Source organism: Pinus tabuliformis, chromosome 5_2 (assembly GCF_031772625.1).
Source record: "Pinus tabuliformis cultivar Carrire ecotype Pingquan chromosome 5_2, CPIR1, whole genome shotgun sequence".
Taxonomy (NCBI): Eukaryota; Viridiplantae; Streptophyta; class Pinopsida; order Pinales; family Pinaceae; genus Pinus; species Pinus tabuliformis.
Window position 1 is genome coordinate 400,222,143 of NC_142306.1, and position 11,040 is coordinate 400,233,182.

Consider the following 11,040-nt stretch of genomic DNA (forward strand, 5'->3'; position numbering starts at 1 on the left):
AAATGGATTAAGGCCTATGGAGAAGAACCCTAGCCGGAGTGGGTATGTTAGACTCAGTCTTGTCAGTCCTCTGTCAGAGTCAAATTCACCAAGGTTCATTTCTCGTCATTTGTAGTCATCAAATACCATTTTGGTAAAAAAGAGTCATTTTAATTCTTGAGTCCAGGGTTTTGTCTCCAGAAGTGTGAAATAACTCCTGTAGGCCATGAGGATGTTTTTAATAAGTTTTCATTTCAAGATTCTCATCATTTATAATGCTGGAGGACATTTCTTCTTCAAAACTATGTTTTGAAGAAGAAATCATTAAGTCTGTTTAAATACATGATTGATAAGGGTTTTCAAATTTTACAGTTCCTCAGGCAGCCCTGGTCATCTTGCCAGGTTTCAGCAGCTCCTATCCCTGCAAAACAATCAACAAAAAAACCATCATTTCAGCTAAAGAAGGTCAGAGAGCGGAAACAACAAAAACAGAGTTTACATTAAGAGGTGGTGCATCTGTATAAAAAGATTTGGATTGAGGAAGCCACTTATCCCTACTTTACTCTTATTGGCCAGAGTCTTGGCTCAGTTTTACTCGCATGGGAAGCTCTTAACAAATTCACACCTATTTTGTATTTTGATACAAGTGGTTATGCCTTCACATACCCTGTTGCATGTTTGTTTGGCTGCAAGGTTGCTTGTTACACACATTATCTAACAAACAGTTCAGGTTTCTATTCAAACTTGGCAATGGTCAACTCTTCGTGTTGTCATTCACAGCTCTGCATCATAAAATCTTGATATAAAATTTTAGTTATTGCAAAAAGAAATTTCTAGCCAAGACTGTGGATGAAATTGGCTAGTGCGGCGCATAGGGTGACTGGCGCAGCGCACATAGGGCGCGTGGCGCATTGGGCATGGATTCACCATGTATTTTTCCTCTGGCGCGGCGCATCCAGGACGCGCGGCGCACTGGGCAGCCTGCACGGCGCATAGAGCCTCCAAAGAAATTTTTCACCATTTCTTCCTCAAATTTCCGAAATGACTCAAATTTTCTGCTACAAGCCGGTTTTATGGGAGATCAGGTCGCTACTTGTTTCTCACAGACAATGTGAGGGGAAATTATCATTGCTTCGTCGCATGGTGAATGACTGAGGCGATCTTCATTTCATGTCTGCTTTGCGGGCATTCAAATGCCGAGTTGCTTATGTAGATGTGGTCCATGATAAAACAGTAGATTGGAGAACAGTTTGAACATTTGCGTATGATGTCGAACGAAGCATCAGGTGGATCGTGGATCTGTGTGAGAGAAGGCCATGTTTTTCCTTCGGAAAAGTCAAATAAGAAAGCAAGTTCGAAATCGAACCATAAAGCGACGGATGTGTCACTGGGCATAAAATCAAAGCGTCGAAATGCGTGGGGCAGGGAACTAAATTGCTGGGTTTTCAACACTGATCATAAGCATTGGGCCGGTTGAAAAATGAAAGGGAAGACTGTGCAGAAGAAATGCAGAGGAGGTCGACATCGACGATGTCCGTGGCATTTTGGTCCTGGAAGATGAAAATTGCAGGAAGAGGATGGAGATTTATTTGTATAGATGTGTTCCCTTTTGTAGATCTATATGTGTGCTGCCCAGAATATTTCGTAGAGCCAGTGAGGGCAGATGATATTCTGCATTATGATGAACCGCTAAAATATTGTGAATGAAGCTAATCATTTGGTCGTGATTCCTCAGGTGAGCGTAATTGACATCGATCATGAGATGTGCAGCTGGAGAGGATCAACGACGCTCACGCAGTGCTAGTGAATCTCAAATCTTTGTGAACCTGCGGTGTGGGAAATGTGAACCATCGGTCTATCTTCTAGATCCACGTTCGAGATATGAATGTCTGCTGGAGAAACAATGATCGTCAAGTAAATGGCACAAACCATCTCCAATCAAAGAATGGTCGAGTCAAAGAGTCGGAAACGGAATTGGAAAATGTCCACCATGCTTATACCAAATTACAAGGAGACAACCAGCAGCTCAAAGACGAATTGGCAGATGCGCTTGTACATATGAAACAACTTGAAGAGCAAACAAATGCAGCCCCATGCTTGATTCACGCATCCATTGTCAACAACAAACCTTTATTTCGTTAAGATGCCAATGAGCAGATTTTTATGATGAAGCGCGCCTACATAGGGAAAAAGATGAGAGAAAGAAAGAACGTGAAAGGTAACACAGACGTGCTGAAACTTAGGCGGCATATGAAAAGGCAAAAAGAAAGAGAAAACCTCCACGTGTAAATCATGAGGGGCTACTAGTGGCTTCCTAGGAAGAACGCGTGGTGATGTTGATATGAGTAAAATCTTGAATGATCTAGAGCAGATGGAAAGAGTCAAGTGCGAGAAGGCTCAAAAAAGGAATGGAGATAATATGGATCCCAAAATCAATTCTAAATTCTTAGTTCCAGTGATGCCTTATCATAAAGCATGTTTACCTTCTGGTCCTCAACTATCACCATATCAGGTGAAGCAATCAAATAGTGGTCAGCTGGCTGCTCAGACTATCCGCCGGGTAGATCACCTGGTTCATGCAACAAAGCTGACACAGGTTAGCGAGCAGCACAGCAGTGTTGCTACAGCCATTGTTAGAGCTGAAGAGGAGGTTGATGCAGAATTTAAAAGAGAGGAAAAAATGACTTGGAGGGATTCAAACTGAAGCTGAAGAATGTACTTAAAGAAAAATCAGATCTTTTCAATTGTGATGCACCAGAAGGGGATAAGGTTAAACTAGGAGAGCCTGGGTGGAAAGAAAGGTATTACAATGAAAAGTTTATGGCCCACACTCCAGAAGAAATTAATGAAGTTAGAAAAGATGTTGTTTTGAAATATACTGAAGGATTGTGCTGGGTTATGCGTTATTTCTACCAAGGTGTATGTTCGTGGCAATGGTTTTATCCATATCACTATGCTCCGTTTGCATCTGATCTGAGGGATATGGATCGGTTGGAGATAAGCTTTGAACTAGGGAAGCCATTCAAACCATTCAATCAGCTCATGGGAACTCTTCCAGCTGCAAGTGCAAATGCTCTTCCTGAACATTATAGACCCTTGATGACTGATCCAAACTCACCTATTATTGATTTTTATCCTACTGACTTTGAGATAGACATGAATGGTAAACGCTTTGCTTGGCAGGGTGTTGCAAAATTGCCTTTTATTGATGAAGCTCGCCTACTCACGGAGGTTAACAAGGTTGAGTGCACCTTGACAGCAGAGGAAATGCGCAGAAATACTGTGATGTATGACTTGTTATTTGTGACCGTGAGCCATCCATTGTCACCATATGTTTTTTCAATTTATGATCAAGGTAGCCATCTTTCAGGGCAGAAAAGACTTGGAGTAAATGAAGAAATTGATCCTAGAGCTAGTGGGGAGATGAATGGTTTCTTTTGCCTTTGCGATGGAGAAGCATGCCCCCCTATCTTCACTTCACCTATCAAGGGGATGGAAAATATCACAAACAATCAAGTGCTTTCTGTTATTTACAAGTTCCCACCAACACACAAACACATTACAAGGCCTCCTAATGGAGTAATAAAGCCAAAGAAGTCTGTATGCGAGAATGATGTAAATACACCAACTCTATGGCATGAAGATAATGGGAGGAAGGCACATGATCGAGAAAGGCCACACCATACTGGACCTGCCTCAGCTCCTCATCTAGGAAAATCTGCTCATCGTCTTATTGCAAACAGTCTACAATTAAGGAACAACAACTCACAGGAGGTAACACTTAGTGTGCAACATGAAGCTCGTATTGGGGGAGGTATACTTGATATGCATTCTCCTTACGAGGTCAACAAGTCTTATAGTCATAGTTCGTATCCAAGACGAGCTGATGATCATGGATATCAACATGGGTATCCTTTAGATAGCTCTCAAAAAATATAACAGTAGAGTGTATAATGGTAGTCAGAATCGTAGTCAGGGTTATCCAGCCTCTGCTTGTGATTCTCATGGTGAAAGATATAATGACAATCAGAATCATCGTCATAGCTATGGTAGTTCTTCACACCATCAATTCTAGTCTGGTGTCCCTATTGATGAGTACTATGGTTACCAAGGACAAAAGGACATTCAGCAGCAAAATGGCAGAATAAATTCCCACTTATATCAGGATAGCATGACACAAGTCTTCAATACAGGTGACAATGCATTATTCAAAAATCGATTCCATAATGGCATACCACAAACAAAGGCATTTTTGCTCGCAGTAATATTTTGGAATGTGATTACCAACGACATGGTTCACTTCCAAATTATCAAACCAAAAACGAAATCCAAGATTCCTCACGCTATTTAAAGACACTTTTCTACAGCAGTTTGATTTTAAAGAGACAAGTCGAACAACTTCCGATGTGTGCCTCAGTGGAAAGAATGCGCTGCTACAAGCATAATTCAGCTGCAACAAATTCTTAAGTACCCTGTAGTTTGGGTGTAAGTTCGATGAAATAAATTCATTACTTGACTCGACTTTTTCTTTGGGTCGAATACTAGTTTTAGTCATAAAGAATGAGAGAAGAATATCATCTGAACTTAATTGAGACTCTTTGAAGTTGGTTCCAGTTCGGTCTTAGAAGAATCTTGAGTGGAGTATCAGTGAGAGGGATAGATCAAATTCTATAAAAACGCATTTTCAGTCCATAATATAAGGGAAGGGGGGAAGGCGTTGAACACATCAATATTGTTGTAAACAGTGCATAAAGGAGGAGGCTTTGAATGACACAAAAGGTGAAAAAATCGAAAACCAAGCGGTGAAAAAGGCACAGGGAAGGCAAAAAGTCAGAAACCGAAAAGCCAAAATTTAAATCAGAGGCATCCACCAGGGCAGAGAAACAAGATTCGATTTCCTATTCTTCACTTCAGTTATGATCTGCAGCTACAGTTGTCGCCTTTTTTATTGGCCATCAAAAAAGTTTCAAGTGAAATAATGAAACGCTGTTCTGTCTATAGAACAGATGGACGGTTCATTTCATATCCTCAGGATTTTAGTTGTAACAGCTCCCCATTTGGATCGATTTGTTTTCTCATAGTGGAGCTTATTTATTGCATAAAAAATCATTTGTAAAAGGTTCTGAGTTCTGAGAAAAAGTGTGGGAAGAAAAAACCCAGCACTATCACTGTACAGTTTTGACAGAGAAATAATTAAATGGTGCAGCTCTGATTTATAAGATCCTTGCGGTATGAGTTTTGGCAATGTGTTTTTCTCTCTGTTTCATATGTATCATGTGTTGTTTTGCAGTCCATTCATGATTGTTTCCAGCTGAATACTTTCAAGTGAGAAAGGTAGAATTCAGTCATTGCTCTGCCTTGAGGAAGTGTTCAGTCTTTATGTGTTTTCTTCTGCCTGGAAAGGATTCATACATTAATGCCCTTTTCAGCTTTCTTAAACAGTCTTTTCACCCCATTTAATTTCAATTCGATTGCTAAAATCTCATGCTTATCTCGCCTTATGAAATATCTTGTGCCTTTGGTTAAATCTCTGTTCATGCTGTCCTCGTCCCATACAGCCTAGCAACTTAGTCATTAAATCAAATATCCCTCATTCAAATTCATTTACTAGCCTAAAATCAGTTATCATTTAAGTCATCTCGGACTCTATTGATCATTTTATTGAGATAGACCCAGAGAGAGCCCTCTCCTGTCCTCGTAGGGCTAGCTACGAGGCTGAGCTTGGTTTGATGTTGCCTTGAACCTTGCCTTCCCTCAGCCTGAGGAAGATTCAAGCGCTAACAGGGTACACTTATTTTATCATACCCTAGATGTCATCCCAAGGAACTGGTATACTGAAATAGAACTCCAACATGGTACAGGAGAATGGGATATCTTGCGTGAAGGGTTTTTATTAACATTCTTATTGAGGACCAATGGATGGATACTGTTGACAATGTGTTGCAAGTTGTGAAGGCCGCTATTTTCAAAATACCACTGGAACCAGAAGAAATAGTGCAGCCAGAGTGGTCACATCAGTTTAGCCGGGCCCTAGAATGTTCCAATGTACAGGTAGAAGATGACGATGACGATCCCAGAAACATCAATATTCTGGAAACAGAGGGGAGTCACGAGGTTCGTGGACCAGTGATCGAGGACCCTAACATCACCGCGCCACTGGAAATGAAACAAGTAAATATTGGAACAGATGAGGAGTCGAAGTATGCGATGCTGGGAGACTATTGGGATGATGCCACGGTGGATAAGGTCATCAAGTTACTTCGAGAATATCAAGACTTATTCCCGACCAAAATCATGGAGTTAAAAGGGATCCTTGGTGACCTAGGAGTGATGAAAATAACTCTGAAACCTGATGCGAAGCTAGTTAAGCAGCGTCCGTACTGCCTGAATCCAAAGTATAAGGAAAAGGTCTGCGAGGAATTGGACAAAATGCTGGCAGCAGGAATTATTGAACCGGTGGAAGAATCTGACTAGGTGAGTCCTATGATAGTGCAAGAGAAGAAACAGAAGGGCGAAATTCGAATCTGCGTGGACCTCCGAAAACTAAATGACGCCTGTGTTCATGACCCGTTCCCGATGCCATTTACAGATGAAGTTCTAGAGAATGTTGGTGGACAAGAGGCGTACTCATTTACGAATGGGTTCTTAGGGTGCCATCAGATCAAGATCACGCTAGAAGATAGAAGCAAGGCCACCTTCGCGACCGAATCGGGATGTTTTCAGTACACAATTATGCCCTTTGGATTAAAAAATGCCCCAGCGATATTTTCACGCGTAGTAGTGGCTGCATTCAAGGAATTCATCCATAAGTTTCTGGAAGTTTATTTTGATGATTGGACTGTATTTGGGCTAGTCAAGAAACATATTACGAGCTTACGGTTGATGCTGGATACGTGCCGACGACACCAGATTGCGTTGAACCTTAAGAAAGGCACTTTCCTCGTCCTCTTCGGAAACTTGCTTGGTCATGTGGTGTTATGAAACCAGCTCACAAAAAGATAGAAAAGAGAGATCCACGCCTTATAATTCAGCCTCTTCGAGGGGGCAACCTCCTTTACATTACATAAATGAACAATTCTTGGATGATACAAATGAAAATACCTCCTTTCTATATATAGGAGTCTAAGTGGTCCCAATACAATCAGAGCCTACATAACAATAATATTGTAGGGCACAACAATAACAATAGTGGGCTTCTATGTGGCACAATAGTAACAATATGGGCACTACATGGGTACATCAATATAAATAAGGGGTATAACTACAATAGTAATGGGGTAATCACTAGTATTATAGGGACCCAACATGCCCCTCTCCTTCAAAAAGTGTTGTCCTCAACGCTTGAGTAGTTCAGGATACTTCTGCATAAAATTCTCATCCTCCCATGTGGAATCTTCAGCGGATAAGTTCTTCCACTTGATAAGGTACTCTGAAATTGATCGATTTCGTAGCTGTCGAGTTCTTGTTTCTATAACTGCTTCTGGTTCCAATATAATTTTTCCTTCTTCGTCAAGTTCTGGCAATATTGTTTGAACTGGGAGCTTGTCGCCTATAACCTTCTTTAAACATGAAACATGGAAAACTGGGTGCAATCGAGAAGCTGCAGGAAGCTCCAATTTGTATGCCATAGTACCAATCTTTTGCAACACCTTGTACGGACCATAATACTTTGGTGATAATTTATTATCCTTCTTAGCTTGCTTGAGGGACATTTGCTTATATGGTTGTAGCCGTAGGAATACCCAATCACCTACATCAAAACTTCTTTCACTGCGATGTTGATCTGCCTGTTGTTTCATTCTATTCTGTGCCAACACAAGGTTATCCTTTAAGAGTTGGAGGACTTGTTGTTGATGTTCGATGTGATGTTCCACTGCCTGAACCTTAGAATTTTCTCTTAAATATGATGTGATGGATGGTGGTTGATACCCATAAAGTGCCATAAATGGGGTCATTTTTGTTGCTGTATGGAAGGAAGTGTTATACCACCATTCAGCCAGAGGCAACCATTTGACCCATTGTGTCTGTTTATCAGATACAAAGCAACGAAGATATCCTTCCAAACATTTGTTTACTATCTCAGTTTGCCCATCAGATTGAGGATGATAAGATGAGCTATGAGCTAACTGAGTACCAAGACAAGAAAATAATTCTGTCCAAAAATTTCCAGTGAAAATGGGATCTCTGTCACTTACAATAATCTTTGGGTTTCCATGTAGCTTTTGAACTGTTTCCATAAATGCAGTAGAAACTGTACTGGCTTTAAATGGATGTGATAATGCACAAAAGTGTGCATACTTGGTAAGTCTGTCAACTACCACCATGATGACACTCTTTCCCTCAGACTTGGGTAAACCTGTGATAAAATCCATTGAAACCTCCTCCCAACGTTGGCTTGGAATGGATAAAGGTTGTAATAGACCTGGTGTCTTAATTGTTTCAACTTTATTTTGCTGGCAAACCAAACATTCCGCCACAAACTTTTGAATATCTGATTTAAGGCCATCCCAAAAAAATTCCTTCTTAACCCTGTGGTAAGTTTTTAAAAATCCTGAGTGCCCTCCTAAGGGAGAAGTGTGCAATTCCATAAGAATCTTTTGTTTTAGCTGGGAATTCTTACAGAGGTATAAGCGATCTTTGTACCATAACGAATCATTTTTCCAGCTAAATGTATCAGAAGTACTGGAATCTTGTTGTAGCTTTTGAATAAGTGCCCACACTTCTTCGTCATTCTTCCATTCCTCCCTTGCTTCGTTTATCCAATCTGGTTGGATAATAGAAATGGCACACAACAATGCTTCCACATCCTCATCCTTTCTTGAGAGTGCATCTGCCACCACATTTTGCTTCCCTTTTTTGTAGATGATTTCAAAGTCATAACCCAACATCTTTGTGACCCACTTTTGTTGCTCTTCAGAGGATAATCTTTGTTCTAAAAAGTATTTAAGGCTATCATGATCCGTTTTTACCTTGAAGTGTCTTCCCATTAGGTAGGGTCGCCATTTCTTAAGTGCATGGAGTATTGCCAACATTTCCTTCTCATAAATAGCTTTTCTTAAAAACTTTCCCTTGATTGGACGACTTTCAAAAGCAATGGGTCTTTCATCTTGCATTAGAACAGCACCAATTCCATTTCCTGAAGCATCACATTCCACAATAAAGGTTTTTGTGAAGTCCGGTGTAGCTAAGACCGGTGCTTGGCACATTGCCTCTTTAAGATGTTCAAAGGCCTTTGTTGCTTCCGAAGTCCATGAAAATGAATCTTTCTTCAATAATGTTGTTAGAGGTGCTGCTATTCTCCCATAATTCTTAACAAACTTGCGATAATACCCTGTCAACCCAAGAAATCCTCGCAGATGCTTTATGGATGTGGGGATTTTCCATTCCTTAATGGCTTTAATTTTGCTAGGGTCTACCTTAACTCCTTCATGAGATACAATATGACCCAAATATTCCACCTCCTGGACTCCAAAGAAACATTTGGATCTTTTTGCATATAATTGTTTCTCCTCCAATAGTTGTAGCACCCTGTCAACATGTTCAACATGATCCTTCCAAGACTTGCTGTAGATTAGTATATCATCAAAAAATACTAACACAAATTTTCTAAGGAATGGTTTGAAAATTGAATTCATCAAACCTTGAAATGTTGAAGGTGCATTGGTAAGGCCAAAAGGCATGACCAAAAATTCATAATGACCCTCATGAGTTCTAAATGCTGTTTTCGGAATGTCTTCAATCTTCATTCTGATTTGATGATATCCCGAACGAAGATCCAACTTGGTGAAGTAAATTGATCCATGCAATTCATCCAGTAATTCATCAATAACAGGAATGGGGAACTTATCTTTAATAGTGAGCTTGTTGAGCTCCCTATAATCTGGACACATGCGCCATGATCCATCCTTCTTGTGCACCAATACTACTGGAGCTGAGAAAGAACTTTGACTCGGTTGAATTATACCAGCCTCTAGCATTTCTGCAACCATACGTTCAATTTCACTTTTTTGGACATATGGATATCTGTACGGCCTGATGTTTGGAGGAACACTTCCTGGAATCAGATGAATAGCATGATCATGATCACGCATAGGTGGGAGACCTTTGGGAGTCTCAAATACCTTGGAATGATTGTCCAAGACTTTTTGGAGATCTGGAGAAATAGATGATTCCAATGTGGAAACATCTAGCGAACATAATTGTGCAATTACACCTCTTTGCTCCTTTTTTAGAAGCTTTGTCATGCCATTAGAGCTGATTATCTTTCCTGGTTTCCCTGCAATACCCCTTAATTCAACTTCCTTTCCTTCCACAGAAAATTTCATGAAAAGTTCTTGAAAATTAAAAGCTATTGTACCCAAGGATTGTAGCCATTGGACTCCTAGTACAACATCAGCACCTCCCATTGGAATGGAAAGCATTGGGCTAGTCAATACATATTCTCCCATGGATAGCTTGATATTATGGCACTTTCCAGAACAATTTATTGTTCCTCCATTTGCAATCATCACTTGACACTCTGGTGCTGGATATAGGAAGCAATTCAATTCTTTTGCTACCCTACAATGAATAAAATTGTGGGTGCTTCCTGAATCAATCAACACTATTACCTTTTTCTTCTTGATTTGTCCTTCTATCTTGATGGTTTGAGGAGTGGTAATTCCCGCCAATGCATTACAAGATATGGTCGGATTTATTTGTTCTTCATCTAGGCTTTGTTCCTGGAATATATCCTCTTCTTTTGACCTTTCTTGCTCCTTTTCTTCTTCCTCTTCACAATCTATGTAGAATAATTTCTTCTCAGCACACTTATGACCTTTTGTGTATTTGCTATCACAATTGTAACAAAGCCCTTTTGCTCTTTTTTCTTCCAATTGTTGTGGTGTCAACCTTGTAGGTTGTGGAAGACTATGGGCAACAACACTTCCTCTTTATAGTTGTGAATGGTATGCTTCCTAGTTGCCATAATTTTGCTTTCCATTTTTCTTGCTAACCTGAATGCCTTCTCTAATGAATCAGGTTCCCAAAGGCGCACATCATGTTGGATATTATCCTTTAAAG

General features: G+C 40.3%; 1 pseudogene; it reads left to right on the forward strand.

Annotated features, from left to right (window-relative positions):
* The first annotated feature begins 2,350 nt into the window (after positions 1-2,350).
* Positions 2,351-3,949, forward strand: LOC149159185 (5'-3' exoribonuclease 3 pseudogene; annotated as a pseudogene).
* Positions 3,950-11,040: the final 7,091 nt, after the last annotated feature.